This window comes from Thamnophis sirtalis, unplaced genomic scaffold, assembly GCF_051295495.1.
Source record: "Thamnophis sirtalis isolate CommonGarterSnake01/CBP01778 unplaced genomic scaffold, rThaSir2_p1.2 scaffold_13, whole genome shotgun sequence".
Taxonomy (NCBI): domain Eukaryota; kingdom Metazoa; phylum Chordata; class Lepidosauria; order Squamata; family Natricidae; genus Thamnophis; species Thamnophis sirtalis.
This window is the reverse complement of record NW_028261393.1, coordinates 24,208,655-24,228,152: the sequence shown is the minus strand read 5'-3', so window position 1 is coordinate 24,228,152 and position 19,498 is coordinate 24,208,655. Positions and strand designations below refer to the sequence as shown.

Below are 19,498 nucleotides of genomic sequence, written 5' to 3'. Positions count from 1 at the left end.
GCCTGTTGGATTCTGTAACAGCACAGACTCAGCTTGATTTTTGTAAGATATATGTTGAACAAACAATATTTTGAAGGATTTCCTGGCTTACATTTATCTTTGGATTTTACTGTCATGTCATATTGTTTTTGAAGCAAGAAAGATGGATGTCATAGCTTTGATTAAAGTGCTTTCATCTTTTCTTGTTGTTCTTCCTACATCTCATTTGAAGACAAAGCAATAACTATGGCCATTTTCACACAACTCTTCTTTTAGTAAAGCCAGAATAGTTTATACAAGCTTTTCACTGATCACATTTTTCACTTTTTTAAAAAACATTTTTATCACAATTTTCAAAGATAAAATATATAAAGTATTAATATTAAAAACAAATTAATATCCTACACATTGTGTATGAAATAATGATATCAACACAGACAAAGCGAGAGGAAAGAACGGAAAATAATTAATGTATCTTATGTTCCTGTAATAACGTAATAATGTGCAATATCTAATTGTGCATAAATGTCATGGAATCTATATTAGAAGAAAACATATTGTGTCATTTGTGATTAGTAGAAAAAATAAATTATTCAAAATTGATATATTACTGAATTCTTGATTCCAGTTTTGGTATCTGGAGTAGTATTAGTTTTCAAATCTAAATATATTGGCTACTCCCATGTCTTTTATCATCAAAACTCTTCAAAAACAGGTACCACAATTTTAGAATATAATTGTTATTGTGAACATTGAAATAATCTGAAAATATTTAGTTAGGCATCTGCCTGCATACATTACATGACAAATAAGAATCACTTAACTCTCAGTTTGTTTACATAATCCATCAAAGGAAATGTCTTTTCTTTTTAATATGTTCTTGGAAGTGTCCAATAGGTTTAGAATAAAATCTTTCAATGGATTTATTTTTCAGGTAATTACTCTAATCCATGTTATTCTGATTCAACAATATCCCAGCTTCATGAGACATAAAATCCTTCTCTAGATCCAATTTTAAGTTTCTGGTGGGATTGGAATGAAAGTTAATGCACTTTTAAAATCTCCATGAATCGTAAGTAAACAAGAATTGATACTATTTGTGCCACTAACTTTAATTTATGTTAGTACCTCATACTGCACATACAGAACTCAACTACGATATGAGCATTAAAATATTGGACATACATGCAACAGTTTACAACAGGAAGTTCCCTTAAGGTGTAGTTTGGTCAACTATAGGTTGCTGAATAAACTGGCTGGGTTTGAATAGCTTGCTAAGCTGTAGGTGTCAGCCTTGCCACGTAGTCCAGACAAAAACAAAAAGCATATTGAGTACTAGCTTTAACTTTATTGTAAGGCTACTGTTGGAAGAAATGTCCTTCTGGGTTCAGCTCCAAGTGAGAAGAAAGACACTGGAAAAATGGAGGCTACTTGGAAAGATGGTTTTAATGGTGAAGAAGACCACATGGTTTACAGTTAGGTTTGAGGTCCTGGGCAGAACTGAGTGTGTGTGAGAGAGGGGGGGAGAGTATTCGGATTGGTTTTTCAGACTCCCATGCAGAGGTAACTTTGTAGGCTGTCTTAAGTCCCAGGCTTGGTTGAATCTTGCTGAGTGATGCAATCTCCCCAGGTGCCATGTGGTGAGTTCAGTTGCTAGATGGGTAGAGGGCTAATCCTATCATGTCCTGAGGGTGAGGGTCTTTTGTGTTGTAACTAAGCTGGCCAGCCTTTATGGGACTATTAGCAAAGGTGGGGGCAGCTTTCCAAGAGGATGTTTCTCCTTTTCTCATCCAGGGAAATATAATATTCTGCCATTTTAATATTTCCTAGAATATTTCATTTTTCTAGGAGAGGGATGGGTGCTAACTACCTACATTTCATAACTGAAACTTGCAAGTTTGAAAGTACATCTCTTTCTGTTTACCTTTACAGTCTAAAACACCAGAGAGGGTCGTTATTCAATTATTATTGGTACTTTTGATCTGAGAAACATTTAAGTCTCTTCCTCATGAAGAATGGAAGGCAAACATAGCCTAAAATTCTACATCTCCTGTCTTATCCAAACCACCCAAACCTTTAGACCCAACAAGACCCAAGACGTTCTTCATGACTAGGGTTCCTAGGTAGGGTAGAAATCTCATCTGGTTTGAAAATTTATAGGAGACCCTCATTTCCTCTTTCAGTTAAGACATCCTTTCTCACAAACCATCATCACAAGAATCAATCAATACAAATTTAGTAAGGTAATCTAGTCTTCATCAATCTACCTTGTACCTTCCCATAGAAATCTTTAGTAAAGGGAGAAAGATTTATGTGCTCCGAAGAGAAATTGGAGTTTCTAATTCCAAATGCTGGTCCAAAGTATTTGGACAAGGGATTATGACCCCAGGGTTTTTCCCTTTTTCAAATAGGATAATGACTTTCAAAATATTTGTATTGACATTGAAATGGAAATAAAGTTATTTAAGAGGGGCAAGATGAACAACAACAAATGGTCTCAGAAACTTTGAATAAAGGCCAACTCCACTAAGTAACAACCCATCATATTTTGTCTTGGTAACAGAATGGCTCAAGAGAAGCAACATAATGATATTAGGTTTCTCCCAAAGGGATTGTCAGTAAGAGGAGAAAAGAAAGAGTGCAGAGAAGAAGAACAAAGATGATTAGGGGACTGGAGGCTAAAACATATGAATAATGGTTGCAGGAACTGGGTACGTCTAGATTAATGAAAAGAAGGACTAGGGGAGACATGTTAACAGTGTTCCAATATCTCAGGGGTTGCCACAAAGAAGAGGGAGTCATACTGTTCTCCAAAGCACCTGAGGGTAAGACAAGAAGCAATGGGTGGAAACTAATCAAGGAGTGAATCAACTTAGAACTAAGGAGAAATTTTCTGACAGTTAGAATAATTAACCAGTGGAACAATTTGCCTCCAGAAGTTGTGAATGCTCTGGAAGTTTTTAAGAAGATGTTGGATAACCATTTGTCTGAAGTGCTGTAGTGTTTCCTGCCTAAGCAGGGAGTTGGACTAGAAGACCTTCAAGGTCCTTTCCAACTCTATTCTATTCTATTCTAAGATCACCACCCACTGGCTAAAAGGAAAGGCTTAAAAGAGACAGCCAGCCAGCATAATTAATGCTTTACCTTAACTCTAAGTGGAGAGAACTATAGAAATAGCTACACAAAGAAGATGGTAGACTGCACTAGAAGCAGAAATATTTATTTTGCCAGGAGAGAAATAGACCCTAATGTTTGACCCTAAGCAAACACAAAACAACATCTGCTTTATGTTGCTTAATGGAAATAATGGAAAAACTGATCTCTAAACTTTGATTTTTATATATATCAAATTTCCAGTGATTTCCAAAGAGAATTATTTTATTGAATATTTAAATTATGAGTATAATCTCAGAGAAATTTAAACCTCAATAACCTTTATTACTTTAGTTTGCTCCTTCTATTTTTATAACTTAGTGTAATTTAAGTGTAATTACTGTTACATCTGATACTAACAAATTAATAAAACAGAAATAGTTTTGTTGACATTTTAAAAAAATCTGTTTTGTTTTGCAAGTCTGATATTGTTATTCCCAATAAATTTAAAAAAAACCAGCAAGCTACTTGCTGAAATTGATTACACATGTTATCTCAAACATCCTCCAGTCTGCAATGGACAAAATAAATGGAAATTATCTAACTCTTTATCATCACCACAGTCCATCAAAGTATCTTAGACTGAAAGAAAATGTCAAAGAAAGGAAATCATTTTTATCACTTTTAGATTTGTTTGCTTCTCGAAACATTTTACTGGTAGTCCTTACAACCATTCATTTAATGATGTTCTGGAGTTACAATGGTAGAAAAAGTGACTTATGACCTAAACTTGCACTTATGACTATCCTACCACCCCTGCAGTCTCGTGATCACAATTCAGTCACTTGATAACTAGCTTGTATTTATAATCAGTTGCAGCATTCTACAGTCATGTGATTGTGATTTTCTGGCTTCCGGCAAAAATCACCAATTGGGGAAGCTGAATGACCTTAATGACAAGTGATTTCCTTAATGCCTCTGATAAAAAAATTAAATCTGGTCACATGGTTACTCATCCCCTCTACGAGGGAGATGGGAAGTTAAGAAGTTCAATAAACAAACAAACAAGCAAACTTCTACCCATACTGACCTATGACCGAAATTCTGGTCCAATTGTGGTTATAAGTCAAAGTTTACTGATATACCCCATTACTGAAGAAAACTAAGCCAGCAATCCTCAAGGGAAAAAAAAGAATGAAGTTTCTCAACCCTATATACAATAAGTCAGCCTTTTTCTACCTATCTGTTTTCATTTTCCAGATTTCCAAACTCATATAACTTTGGCCTTACTGGCTGAAAAATCCGATATATTTAGAACAGGGATATCAAACTCGCAGCCTATGGGCTGGATGCATCACATGCTTGCCCCACCCCTGCCCCATTTAGCAAAGAGGGGGGAAAGTCCTGATACATCACATGATGCCACCATGCTGACATGAGTTTGACACCCCTGATTTAGAAGATGACAGGTGGGGATGCCCAGGCTAGTGGACCTCAAAAAAAGACTTACGGGTATCTCTGTTCTAATCCAGGCTTCCTTAGAAAGCAAGAAGCAAAATCTTGGTCCTGACAAAACATACTTTATTTACATGACTATGAATTCCTTTCATTCACAGTCAGCAAGGCTTAGCAAACATTCTTTCAGAGGAATGTTTATCCACATGCATTTTATCTCACTTAGAGCGCTGCCAGTTTCTATACACACAGGGCAAAACGAAACTTGACATAAAGTCTCTTATAGTCACAAACAGAACTTTCTACATTTGAACCAACTGAATGAACAAATCGTTTCCTGCAAAAGCGCACTCCCCGTTCATTCCTCTTTTGTTTTTTTCTGGGAGGGGCCAATCACCTCCAAGCTGTGGCTTTACTCTCAAGTCAACCCTGCTTTCTTAGTTGTTCTTGTCTTCTAGCAGCTCTGCCCTTGTGCACACTGGGAACAGGCTCCTGCTGTTCTTCTGCCTCACTACTGTCTAACTCCCTCTCTGCTTCCAACACAGAGCCCTCGTCTGAGCTTTCCTCAACCCCCAGGACTGGTCCATGTTCCTCCACAACCTCCTCACTGTTCGAATCTTCTGCCAGCTCTGTTGGCCACTGGTGGGCCACAACAATATCAGAAGAATACCTGCCAGGCTTATAGGGTGCATGTTTGACCATCCCTGATGAGATTCATCAGAGCAAACAAAGAATTCAACCTCAATATACCTGTAAGTCCTTTGAGGAAACCCACTAGGTTGGCCCAGGCATCCCAAGCTGACTGCATTCTGGAAGTTGCTGAGACTGAGAAACACTGTTCTGGCAGCTAATCCAGTTTTTTTTTAAAAAAAAAACTTTGAATATTGGCCATATTAAAAAAAATATTGATCAATACTTCCATTTTTTGAGAAAGAGACAGTTAAAAAGTAGAGAGCAAACATATATCATCAATTCAAAGTTGTAAATTAAAAGTGTCCACCACCCAAAAAGTTAAGCATGAAGGACAGAGATTAAACACAGAGATGATCTAACTCAGTGTTCCTTAATTTTAACAGCTTCAAGATGTGTGGACTTCAATTTCCAGAATTCCCTAGTCCACATGGCAAACATGAACTTGAAATTTTCATCAGTGGTTCCATTGAGGACCTATATACTGCACGAGTCAAAAAGTGGCTATGAAAATATCTACAGACCCCTCACATCCTGGACATAAATTGTTTCAACTACCTTCAAAATGATGCTATAGGGCACTGCACACCAGAACAAGTAGACACAAGGACAGTTTTTCCCCACATGCCATCACTCTGCTAAACAATTAATCACTACAACAATGCCAAATTATCTAATAACACTGTATTACTATTATTCTTACCTTCCTTCCTAGTATCTATCTCTCCCCACTATAACCACGTTACTTGTATCTTTACAATTTATATTGTTTTATTTGTTTACTAGTATGATTTGATAGCTTATTAGTAACCTTGACTATCACTAAGTGTTGTATCTTATGTTTCTTGATGAATGTATTTTATTTTTCTTTATGTACACTGAGAGCATATGCACCAAAGACAAATTCTTTATGTGTCCAATCACAGTTGGCCAATATAAAATCCTACTATTTTAGTGAAGCATTATGATCCTGTCTCTGAAAGGAAGAGGGGGATAGGAAAAAGCAACACAATTGTTTCAGAATAGAATTGTTCCTATCTCCTCCTCTACCTACATTTCTACCTAGAGTTCACATGTGTTTCTGTGCATGCACAGGCACACATGCACATATTTAAACACACACATGAGGTTTGATCATGATAATTTCAAAAGTCAGAAAATGGAATAGATTGCTGCTTGATTCTACCGTCTAACGGACCCAAGACAGATTGAATATTTATTTCACTTGTTTGACTAAGGTGACCAGACGTCCCGATTTTGGCGGGATAGTCACAATTTTTAATAATTTGTCCAGTGTCCCTTCGCGTATTGAAAAAGTCCCGATTTTCCAAAAGAAAGAAAATCAATTTTAAAAAGGACGGCGTTAAAAAAAAATTTTTTATTTCTCTAAAGTGTCGTTCCTGATGTGGCCTTTAGAGGGCAGTGTTTCCCTCCCTCCCCTTTTGCGCATGCGCGCGCCAACGCACACCATTTTTCTGCAGGGAGAACGATGGTAAGGAGGAGGCTAGGTCCTAGGCCAAGCAGCTCAGTCGTCGGAAGTTTTTTTTTTTCCCCGCTTCTTTTGGGATCCGCTCTTCTGCAGCCATGCCGTGCAAGCCACTGTCAATCTGGTCTGGGTGAGCCGAGGGGAGGCAGGTGGGGATCCGGTTGGGAGAGGCTGGTGATGGGGGTAGCTTTTGAAAGGGTTGGGAGGCGTGGGGGAAGGCAATCGGGGGAAGGCTGCTTTGCAACTGCCAGCAAAGTCCCATCCCCCCCCCGCTCTTGCCTTTCCTTCTGCTTGCTCCATCCCAGGGGAGGCTGAGCCCGCCTCTTATTTGGACCTCCTGCATCCCCCCCCAAACGGAGCACCCCATTTCAAGCAATGAGGGGCGCCAAGCAGGGCAGGGTTGCAAACACCCCCCTCCCCCCAAGGCTGTAGGCGAAAGCTGCTCTCCAGCATCCCGTCCTGTCCCTGCCTTCCCAGACCCAGAGCCATCTCCGTGGAGGTCCTTTTTGGCTTTAACGCGAAGCCTTGAGGGGGGAACAGGGCGCGCCCAGGCACCTCTGTCCCTGAATCAGGAACGCTGGAGAAGCGGGCACAGATCGCTGGCTTTTTAAATCAACTTTTTGGAAGGAGGATGGGAGGACGGATGGGGCGAGTACTAAAGGCATCCCGGCTGAAATCACTTTAAAAAAAGCCATTTTAAAAAAAATCCCACTTTTAAGGCGGTGAGCAGATCTAATGCTCCTTCCAACTCCCCACAACAGAGAAAGGGAGGGGGGAAAGAAAGTTAGGGAAGGAAGGAAAGAAGGAAGGAAAGGAAAGAAAGAGGGAAGGAAACAAGGAAGGAAGGAAAAGAAGGAAGGAAAGGAGGAAGGAAGAAAGGAAGGAAGGAAAGGAGGAAGGAAGGAAAGAAGGGAAAAAAAGAGTGACTGGCCTCATTTCATCCAAGCAGGTTTTCATGCCCAAAATGGGACTAGAAACTCCTGGTTTCTTGTCTTGTTCCTGAACCACTAATGAAAAGAAGGGCTAGGAGAGACATGATAGCAGTGTTTCAATATCTCAGGGGTTGCCACAAAGAAGAGGGAGTCAAACTATTCTTCAAGGTACATGAGGGTAGAACAAGAAGCAATGGGTGGAAACTAATCAAGGAGAGAAGTCGTGAATGTTCCAACACTGGAAGTTTTTAAAAAGATGTTGGATAACCATTTGTCTGAAATGGTGTAGGGTTTCCTTCCTAAGCCTTCCAACTCTGTTATTCTATTCTAACATATACTGTTTTAAAGAAGCACAGAGGGAACAGTCCTCCAGGCTTTAGTGACCATCACTAAGTATTGTAGCTTATGATTCTTGATGAATGTATTCTATTTTATTTTTCTTTATGTACACTGAGAGCATATTCACCAAAGACAAATTCCTTGTGTGTTTAGGAGTTTAGCTTCTCTCTCTTAAAAATGTAAGCTACCATAAGGCATTAAGCTAGCCTTAGCTTTCAAACAGTTCATTTAGTGACCAAAGTTGCAATGGCATTGAAAAAGTGACTGATGACCATTTTTCACACTTAGCGACCATTTTCACACTTAGCGACCATTGCAGCATCCTCATGGTCACGTGAACAAAATTTTGATGTTTGGCAACAGTTACAATTTATATTTGTAAATTGTAGTTATGTTGAAATAAAAAAATATTACAATACTATTTTTGCGTTGTATGAAAAATTTTGTTGCTCCGTATAAATTTTTTAATCAAGCCCCCCCCCCCCCCCCGGTCAAAGGTGTCCCTCTTTACCAATCTGAAAATCTGGTCACCTTATGTTTGACAGATTTTTCAATGTTTACAATGTACCTGTTACTGGATACCTTTAGACAGCTTGTAAATCGGCAACAATTTGGAGTTCCAGCTGTGTACTTAGCATCCAAGTGGATCCTAGCCACAGTAAGTGAAACAATTCTGTCAAATATGGAAACTGAGAGACATGGATGAGAACTGTATGCCCTAACCCAGTGATGGGGAACCTTTTCACCACTGAGTGCTGAAAAGGGAGCACTTTGTGCACACATCTAGGCCGCGACCAGGGAAAGGAGTTGCCCAGGGGGCATGTGTGCACTGAATTCTTCCTGTTACTGGCCAGAAGCACATTCTCATGCTGGAAAACAGAAAACAGAAGACCAGCTCTTCTGGTTTCCAGCACTGCCGCACAGACAAATGCCAGCTGATTGGCGTGTGCGCATGTGTGCCAGAAACTCAGAAGAGGAACGGCCATTGCTGTGCATGCCAGGTGACATGGTTCCACATGCCACTTTGGGCACACATGCCACAGGTTTATCATCACGGCTCTAACATCTTCATTGATTGTGCTCGCTCTCCTCAAAATTCTAATCCAAATGTACTGTATATTTTAACAATTGTTTTCATATTATTTGCTCCTTCAGCTGGGAATAGTAAGAATCAACACTGGCAATTGTGTCAGTGATATTTGGCAATATGATTGGAAGTAGTTACAACACCCATCCAAAATCTTTAACAACTAACTACATGTTCTCCTGGGATCTGGGACCCCAGCCTGAAACCAAAAACATTAAGTTTGAATTAGTACAAGATATACCTCATATTAAAAAGGCATCTCCTCACAAATGGCTGTGTAACATTCTCACCAGTGATCCAAGTTATCAGTGAAGATTTGTTCCATGCACCTGTTCTGATGAATTGCCTTCTGACAGAACCTCCCAGACAACTGAACGCAAAGCTTGTCAGAATTTCTCAGTTGGCAGATGGAATAACCAAGGGACCAGGTGGCCCTTGACCACTGCACCTGCATGCATGCATCTCTAAAGCATTAGGAATAGCAAAGGAAACCAAGAGCAGAGAGATTTTGACAGTTACAATTGCCAGTGTTAATGCAAAAATGAAAGCACATATTTTATTATTGCTGAAGATTAATAATAATAATAATAATAATCCACTGAAGGCCCAACAGACGAAACAAGAATACAGAAAAGATGTGATAAAATCAAGAATGGAGAGTTGGCAGAACAAAGCACTGCATGGCCAATTTCTGGAAAAAATAAAAGATAAAGTGGACAGTGAACAAACTTGGTTATGGTTAACAACAGGTACATTAAAGAAAGAAACAGAGTCACTAATCCTGGCTGCGCAAGAACAAGCTATCCGCACAAATGCCATTAAGGCCAAAATCGAAAAATCCTCTGATGATGCCAAATGCAGACTTTGCAAAGAAGCTGATGAAACTGTTGATCACATACTCAGCTGCTGTAAAAAAATCGCGCAGACTGATTATAAATTGCGGCACAATTCAGTAGCACAAATGATCCATTGGAATTTGTGCAAAAATTATAATATTAAAACAGCAACAAACTGGTGGGAACATCTGCCTGAAAAAGTCACCGAAAATCAGATGGTCAAGATCTTGTGGGATTTCCGTATACAAACCGACAAAATACTGGCGCATAATACACCAGACATCACACTGGTTGAGAAAAATAAGGTTACAATCATAGACATCGCAATACCAGGTGATAGCAGGGTCGCCGAGAAAGAACATGAAAAAATCGCAAGATACCAGGACTTAAAAATCGAAATTCAACGACTATGGCACAAACCAGCAGTGGTAATTCCAGTGGTAATTGGCACACTGGGTGCTATTCCAAAAGCACTGGAATTACATTTAAAACAGTTAAAAATTGACAAAATCACCATCAGTCAAATGCAAAAAGCCGCACTGCTTGGATCTGCACGCATATTACGAAAATACGTTACGACGTCCTAGGCCCCTGGGTGGGGCCCGACTAGTAACCAATGCCAAATCCGGCAAAACAACTGGCCGCTGTGATAAATTGTATTATTATAATAATAATAATAATAGGAACATGAAAAAATCGCAAAATACCAGGACTTAAAAATTGAAATTCAACGATTATGGCACAAACCAGCAGTAGTAATTCCAGTGGTAATTGGCACACTGGGTGCTATTCCAAAAGCATTGGAATTATATTTAAAACAGTTAAAAATTGACAAAATCATCATCAGTCAAATACAAAAAGCCACACTGCTTGGATCTGCACACATATTACGAAAATACGTTACAACGTCCTAGGCCCCTGGGTGAGGCCCGACTAGTAACCAATGCCAAATCCGGCGAAACAACTGGCTGCTATGATACAATTGTATAATAATAATAAAGCCATTTACATCATTATTGGGTGAATATGCCTTCTGCATCCAAATGAATGAAGAAATGATGTGGAAGGAAACTAAATCAATCTCCCCATTATTAGTACGCAAATTACAAAAAAGCAAGTATCATGTGGCAATTAAAATATTAATATATCCATTGTGCCAAAGTATTGTATGGTATCAAGTATTTTAATTTCTCTCAAGAGTCTCAATTACAAAACTGAAAAAAGGGCAGGGATGGGGTGGGCAAAGTTTCTAAGACCTTTAATTCATCACATTATGGATTGCACTTTAACAAGCCTGGACTATTGGACATACCTTTTTTCTCATGTATGTTTTTATCTTTTCTGTCTTTACAACAGCAGAAACTGATGTTTGGAATAGTCCAAACAACTTCCACATGGAGGCACCTTCCACATGGAGTTTCAGGGAATCACAAACACTCCAATGTAGACCTAGCAAGGGAAAGAAACACTTTGCAGACCTATAGCTACTTCTACAACAACAGCTATTGTTAAGAGTATCTTGATCGTCTGAATGTGCTACCCTTTGCTCCTCTTTTATCTTAATGTGGAAGGGGGAGGGGCACCATCTAGTACTTCATAAACTACCGTACTTTTCAGAGTATAAGACGTACCTTAGTTTTTGGAGAGGAAAATAGGGGAAAAAATCTGTCTACCAGGTATTCATCTGGTCAGCGTCCTTAGTCTGGTCAGTTTCAGCACATAAGTTTAAGCGTGCACATGGTTGCTTTTTATCCCCTGTTTGGGGTTAAAAAAAAGCTTCTAAAGCACAGTTGATCATTGGAGAAAGAAGTAATGAGAAAAGCAGGCAAAGAATGGAAGATGCTTCACTCATTAGCACCTCATTAGGGCTGAAAAAAGTTTTGAAAAAGCTACATTGGGAGTACCCAAATTTTCAGCATTTTTAAGGGAAGGGGAGTGTGTCTTATACTCAGAAAAATAATGCACTCTCTTGACCTGAGCTCAAATTTCATTTATTTAACCTTTGCCTTAGTAGCAGATTTTCCTTCTGTCCTCCAAGACCATCCTTTTTATTCACCTGACAGAAATGCTTTCTTTTTTTTGGGGGGGGGGGGTGTCAATTTAAAATATTGTTAAAATTGCTCATACTGATGAACTCTAATTTAGCCATATTGTGATAATCTGAAAAAAATTAGCCTTTAGTACATGGGTAAAATCCAGCAGATTCTGACAAGTTCTGGAGAATAGGTAGTGGAAATTTTGAGTAGTTCGGAAAACTGGCAAATGCCACCTCTGACTGGCCCCAGAGTAGGGTAGGAATGGATATTTTGCAGTATCCTTCCCCTGCCTACCAAGCCACACCATGTCCACCAAGCTACACCCATAGAACCAGTAGTTAAAAATTTTGAATTTCTTCACTGGTTTGGTTCCCAGCACCCTCCCTTCAACTAACCTTTCTGTTCTCGATCAGCATTTAGGAAGTTAGCAAACTCTCCATAAATTGGATACATCTAAAACCTCCATTATAATTCTTTGACTTTATTCTCATTGCATTCTTTACAAAGGGCAAACGTATTCATTGTATCTCAAGGTCTAGTGAGCAATTCAAATGAGAAATTAGCAAAATAAACAGTCACATTGTTTTGAAACAGTTGGAAATATCATGAACCTTTTGATTTGCTCTGAACCTGCCCTGCATGAAAAACTGAAACTCAACAGATGTATAATATTAATTTCAGGACATAAGGTTTTTGTAGTATTTTGCAGAACAATCACAGTGGCTACTATTCTCAGATTTTTAAAAATCTGGGGAAGATATGGGGAGACAAAACTTGAATGACAGTTTTCTATGACACCTAAGTGAAACTTTTGGAGAGCTCTTATCTATATATGTCTCTATAGCAAACCTGGAAAAGAACAAGAAAGATGCAGAGTTTTATTTTTATATTTGCACACACACATTCATGCTTTGTATGTACTTATTCTGTGTAAAATATATTAATAAAAATTATTCTATAAAAAAGTCCTTTCTGATATTTGGTTATCATATAATTTTTGGAGACTGTTTATTGATGTGGGGTTTTTTTTAGCTCTTGACATGCAACATAATGTAAAATCATGCAATGGCATTGGCTGGCTGGCATCCAATGGCATGGAATGGTTGCTATGTCCTGATTAGTGCAATATGCCAACTCAGAGAGAGGCAACTAGATACCCACTGCTAGAAGCAGTCTGCTAGATGGTTCATTAAGGCTAGTCTTGTAGTTCGACAGTTCAGCCAGAAAGAATTTTTCTATTCTTTTTTTTTTTCACCCTCTTTTTTCTTCAGTAAGAATTTTATCAGGATAAATTGTGGCAAAGTACTGGCATCCATAAAGGGAACCCAGTTAAGACTTTAATTTCTCTGCTGCCTCTTTTTGCTTACCTCCCCTCTTAACCTTAATAGTCACCAGGAAGCCAAAACATGAAAATGGTTTCTTTCCAATCCCACTCTAGAAAATGAGCCCAGGCACTTGCTATACACCATACTGCCTTACACCATGTCAGACAACCTTTTTAGTATTATCTCATTTATATATTAGAAGGCTGTGACTTTAATACAACTCCTAGAAATTGCAGACCCATGGTGAGGAATGCTAAGAATTCTACTTTCATCTAGCTCTTCGGGAGCCTTGTTTTCCCAGTTCTTAATTACAAACATTTTACTTTAATCCCTTTTAAGTGTTTTGGCAGAGAAAAAGACAACATATGATTAATGTAATGTGATTTGTTTTTAAACTGATTACATCAAAAAGTCAACTTGGATCTAGAAAACAGATATTCTATGCCTTTTTATTTTATTTTGATCTTTTCTTAAAAGAAAGCAAATCTCATCATCTATGGGGGTTCTCAGTCATCCAGGTCAGATGTTGCATTATATAAAGTGATACTAACACTAAATCTGGTACCCACTAGCACTGTTTTAACTTGGTTGCTTCTGGTATAACACCCTATTGCTCAAGCTGCTTGCAATTGCTAACTTCTATCTTCAGAGAAACAGTCTATATCAGTGGTGGCGAACCTATGACACACGTGCCAGAGGTGGCATGTAGAGTCCTCTCTATGGACACATGCACCATTGCCCCAGCTCTGTTTTGGGTCTTTGCCGTGCATGTGCACATGCCTTCCACTGGCTAGCTGGTCTTTGGTTTTCTGCTGCACATGCATAGGACATGCATGCGCAGGGCATGGGTGCGCATATGCCTGCACCTTGCAGTTTGGATGGAGCACATGGACAGGGTGCACACACGTGTGGGGCATAAATGTGCACTTTGAGCACTCGGTGCCTAAGAGGTTCGCCATCATTGGCCTATGCCAAGATTTGTACTTCATGTAAATGCCATAATTTGTTGTTGTAAACCTCCCAGAATTGTTTTCAGATTTTTATTATTTTAAATGAATGAATTCATTTAAATGTGGCTGACTTACCACCATTCATTTAATGACTGTTTGTAGTTATGATTGATTGAAGTAAATGACTTACAACAGACCCTCACACATACGACCATCACAGCATCCCCAGTCACATGATCAAAATTCAGGCGCTTGGCAACCAGGAAATATTTAAGTGTTACAATCCAGGGTCATGTGATCACCATTGCGGCCTTTCTAATCAGCTTCTGACAATGGGAAGCCAGATTCATTCAATGACTCAATAAATTACTAGTAACTTGATTAACCACCATGGGTTAAAGTAGTAAAATGGCATGTCACACTTAACTGCCTTGCTTAGTGATGGAAGTTCCAGTCCCAATTGTGGTCACAAGTTGAGAACTATTTGCAAACTGCAATAGTTCAACCAAGAGAAGTCAAAACGTTTTGCACAGAGCTATTCTGATTAATCTGTTTATTGTTTAATTAAATAAGTATTTAATTAAAGTATTCATAGCCAGAGTGCAACTAGCTCAGAGAATTTGGATCAATGAAAAAAACAACCTTATATCATTTATCTCTTTTCCAAATCTGTTCCCACTATCTTTCAGTTTCTATGCTTATCTAGTCAACAAAGCTGGTTCATAAAATGTATGAATCCATTCATGCATTTTTCTCTTAATACTGACCTAATACAATGTCTTAAGAAGCTAAATGAAAAAATGGTTGAATCCAAGAAAAAATAACAAGATACTCCTCCTGCTGCCAGGAGCCTAAATGACCTTTAATTTGGCTATTCTTTTCCTACAGATGTTCCCCTTTTTCCTCCCTCCCTGCCTCCCTGCCTCCCTCCCTCTCTTTCTCTCTCTCTCTCTCTCTCTCCCCTCCCATCCCCTTTCACAGAGCTATTGTGGGAAAACAGGAGGAGAAAAGAAATGTGTTCTTTGCCTTGACAGCAGAATAAGAATAAGAAATCTAAATAAATAAACCTGAAGTTCTATCTATGCAGTCAATAACAGCTGACACCAATGTAGCAGCACATAATCATTCCATTATAATTATTCTATAACTCTTCCCTAGATTTATTCCTGAAACAAAAATTCTGGGTTGTCCCCAAATCACCTGATTTCCATGGTCAAGTGAGGGCTAAACACTGGAATCAATTAAACTCCCCTTCCCACTGCCAACCCCCCCCCCCCATTATGACATGCTACCAACTAGCAGCTTATTTAAAGACAGAATTATTTCTTATATAGAGAGGAAGAATGAGAACCAATTATGGGTACACTCTCTCAGACCTGGCATGTATTACTGAAACCTGGCTGGGCCCAGAGGGAGGAGTTCCCCTCACTGAAATGTGTCCAGAGGGTTTTCAGGTGCTGCATCAGCCGTGACCCCAGGGAAGGGGTGGAGGAGTGGCCATTGTTATGCGGGAATCTTTAGTTCCTCGTAGGATCCCTGCTCCAGAGCTTGTCGGGTGTGAGTCCTTGCTGGTGAACTTGGACCTTGGGGGTCAAGTGGGCTTGTTGTTAACGTATCTGCCTCCCAACAGCATTGCAACAGCCCTCCCCTCGATCCTCGAGTCAATAGCCGAGCTGGCAGTTGAGTTCCCCAGGCTTATGGTGCTAGGGGACTTCAATTTGCCTTCGCTCAGTGAGCACTCTGATGGAGCGCAGGAGTTCATGGCTTCCATGACAGCCATGGGCTTGACCCAAGTAATTCAGGGCCCATGCTTGACCTCGTATTCCTCTTGGAGCAGTGGAGTTGTGATCTTGGTTTGAGGGGTAGCGAGATCTTGCCCCTGTCATGGTCGGACCACTTCCTACTGAGGCTTGATTTTCGGAGGCCAATCCCCCACTGTAGGGAGGAGGAACCGATTAGGTGGTTCCACCCCAGGCACCTTATGGACCCTCAGGGCTTTCAGACGCTGCTTGGCTTTGTGCCTGATACTCTCCTCCACAGTCCGGTAGGGACCCTGGTTGCTGCTTGGAACTCAGCAGCGACGGAGGCTCTTAACTGGATTGCACCTTTATGGCCGATCTGAGGCAGTGGATCCAGGAGGGCTCCTTGGTTTACTGAGGATCTCCGGGAGATGAAACGCCAAAAGAGAAGCCTAGAGTGCCGCTGGAGGTCCAGTAAATCTGAGTCAGACTGAGCACTGTTAAAAGCCTGCATCAGAGCTTACCTTCTGGCAATTCAGACTTCTAAAAACACCTATATTGCCGCTCTGATTGCATCCACTGAGTCGCGCCCAGCCGCCTTGTTCAGGATAACCAGCTCCCTCCTGAAAGGGAGGGATACGGGAAACCCTTTACGAGGTAGAGCTGAGGAATTTGTCCAATTTCTCGCGGATAAGGTTGCTCCGCTTCGGACAGACCTGGACTCCAATTGCGCAGAGCCAGCCGAGGTACTGGGGGTGGGTCTTGAGCAGCATCTATGAATTGATTTTCAACTTGTTACCCCTGAGGAAGTGGACAAGGCCATGGGAGCAGTGAGTGCCTCCATGTGTGCGCTGGACCCGTGCCCCTCCTGGCTGGTCGCGAATAGCAGGGAAGTGACACGGGGCTGGATCCAGGCGATAGTTACCGCCTCCCTTCGGGAGGGGTTCTTCCCCCCCCTTAAAGGCAGCGGTGGTGAGACCCCTCCTGAAGAAGCCGTCTTTGGGTCCAGCCATTCTAAATAACTATCATCCAGTCTCCAACCTCCCCTTTGTCGGGAAGGTTGTTGAGAAAGTGGTGGCTTCTCAGCTCCGGCGGTCCTTGGATGAAACCAATTATCTAGACTCCTTTCAGTCTGGATTCAGGCCTGGCTACAGCATGGAAACTGCTTTGGTCGTGCTGACCGATGATCTCTGGAGAGCCAGGGACGGGGGTCATGCCTCCGTCCTAGTGCTCCTTGACCTCTCAGCGGCCTTCGATACCATCGACCATGGTATCCTTCTGCGACGGTTGCGAGAGGTGGGGGTGGGAGGCACCATCCTTCGGTGGTTCTCCTCCTACCTCTCGGACAGGTCGCAGTTGGTGTTGGTTGGAGGGCAGAGGTCAACCCCTAGGCCCCCTAGGCCCCTTAAGTATGGGGTGCCGCAGGGTTCGGTCCTGTCCCCCCTCCTGTTTAACTTCTACATGAAGCCGCTGGGTGAGATCATTCGGCGGCACAGGATAAAATATCACCAGTATGCGGACGATACACAGCTGTATCTGTCCGCCCTGTGCCAACTCAGCAAAGCGGTTGACGTGATGTGTCAGTGCCTGGAGGCTGTTATGGTCTGGATGGGGGTAAACAAGCTTGCACTCAATCCAGACAAGACCGAGTGGCTTGTGTTTTTCCCTCCCAACAATTGGCCATGTATTCCATCTCTCAGGCTGGGGGGTGAAATTATACGCCCCTCAGACAGGGTTCGCAATTTGGGAGTCCTCCTGGACCCACAACTGACTTTAGAACACCATTTGTCAGCTGTGACCAGGGGGGCATTTGCCCAGGTTCGCCTGGTGCACCAATTTGCGTCCCTACCTGAACTGGGAGGCTCTTGCAACAGTCACTCACGACCTTGTGACCTCAAGACTGGACTACTGCTATGCACTCTACATGGGGCAGCCCTTGAAGAGCATTTGGAGACTCCAGCTTGTCTAGAATGCAGCCGCGCGAGCAATTGTGGGTGCACCTCGGTACCCCCACGTTACACCTATCCTCCGCAAGCTGCACTGGCTGCCTATTGGTCTCCGGATACGCTTCAAGGTGCTAGTCGTCACTTATAAAGCCCTTCATGGTATTGGACCTGGGTACTTGAGAGACCGCCTGCTGCCAATTACCTCCCAAAGTCCTATCAGATCCCACAGACTAGACCTCCTCCAAATTCCATCCGCCGGCCAATGCCGATTGTCGACGACCCGGAGGAGGGCCTTCTCTGTGGCTGCTCCGGCCCTCTGGAACGATCTCCCCGTGGAGATCCGAACCCTCACCACCCTTCAGGCTTTCTGCAAAGCCGTCAAAACCTGGCTGTTCCAACAGGCCTGGGGCTGATAAGTTCCCATCCACACTTGAATTGTGTGGCTGTTGACTGCTTTTAAATTGTTTCCGTATTTTGTTTGTTTGTTTTTATTGCTTTTTGTCTGTATTATTCCCCTCCCCTTCGGTTTGTTAGCCACCCTGAGTCCCTCCGGGAATAGGGCGGCATACAAGTGTAATAAACCTTGAACCTTGAACCTCTCAATGAATAGTTTAGAGAAGAGCACATACTATTCAGAATGAAGATGCTTCCTTTGTTTTAACTCAGATCACTTCCATCCCTCATCTATATAAGACAGGCAGAAGTGTCCCCTAGGCCTGCATACTTCTTCCTTACTGTCTCACTTTCCTCTAACACTTATCAAAATAAGCAAACTCCTCAAGTGAGAAAAGCATGCAGGTTTAATAAATCTACAGAATGGTGCCATGTTGCTAAACTGAATCAAAGGCCCCATTTCTCTTCGAATTCAAGAGCATACCACCATGTGGTCCAAGGCTACCCAGACCTGTTCTCATCTCCAATGTGATGTATCCCTGCCAGCCTTATTAGGCAGTTCAGATCAAGGAGTCAACTCCACAAGAAGTTATTTCTACTACAAAAATAACAAAAATCTTGAAAGTCTGAGTACTTTGCACCTACTAAGTACTACTGCTAATAGTTCAATGAATTAGGGAGAAATCTGAGCTGCTTCCAAATGTTTTTTGGCGTAGTGGACTTAAAATATGTTTTACCCTTTGTTGCCTTGGCAACAGAGTTTGCAAATCTCCATCAAGGTTATTTTATTGGTTATACCCTTAGATGTACTGGTTCATTCGTGTTTTCTCTCTCTCTCTCTCTCTCTCTCTCTCTCTCTCTCTCTCTCTCTCTCTCTCTCTCTCTCTCTCTCTCTCTCTCTCTCTCTCTCTCTCTCTCTCTCACACACACACACACACACACACACACACACACACACACATATTTCTTAAACAGCATGGCCAATAATAATAATTAAGTCCAATACATCTGAAAGGTACCAAACTGACAGAAAGCTCATTAAGAGGACTTATACAATTAAAAGAAAAGGTACCTGCAAGAACTCTTTTTTTCCTACTGCTTGTCTCAATTCCTGATGATTTTTCCACAATGTAAATAAGTAGCTTCAGTCTAACTGAAAACATTCAGTTAATTAGATTTCTCTTAAACTTATTACAAGAGTAGAATCAGCAT

The 19,498-nt window shown here is 41.2% G+C and overlaps 1 protein-coding gene across 1 annotated transcript in view; it reads right to left on the bottom strand.

The window, feature by feature from the left end:
* The window catches only part of CSMD2 (CUB and Sushi multiple domains 2), a 771,224-nt gene that overhangs the window by 745,859 nt on the left and 5,867 nt on the right, over positions 1 to 19,498 (bottom strand). The gene's annotated exons all lie outside the window — the stretch shown is intronic.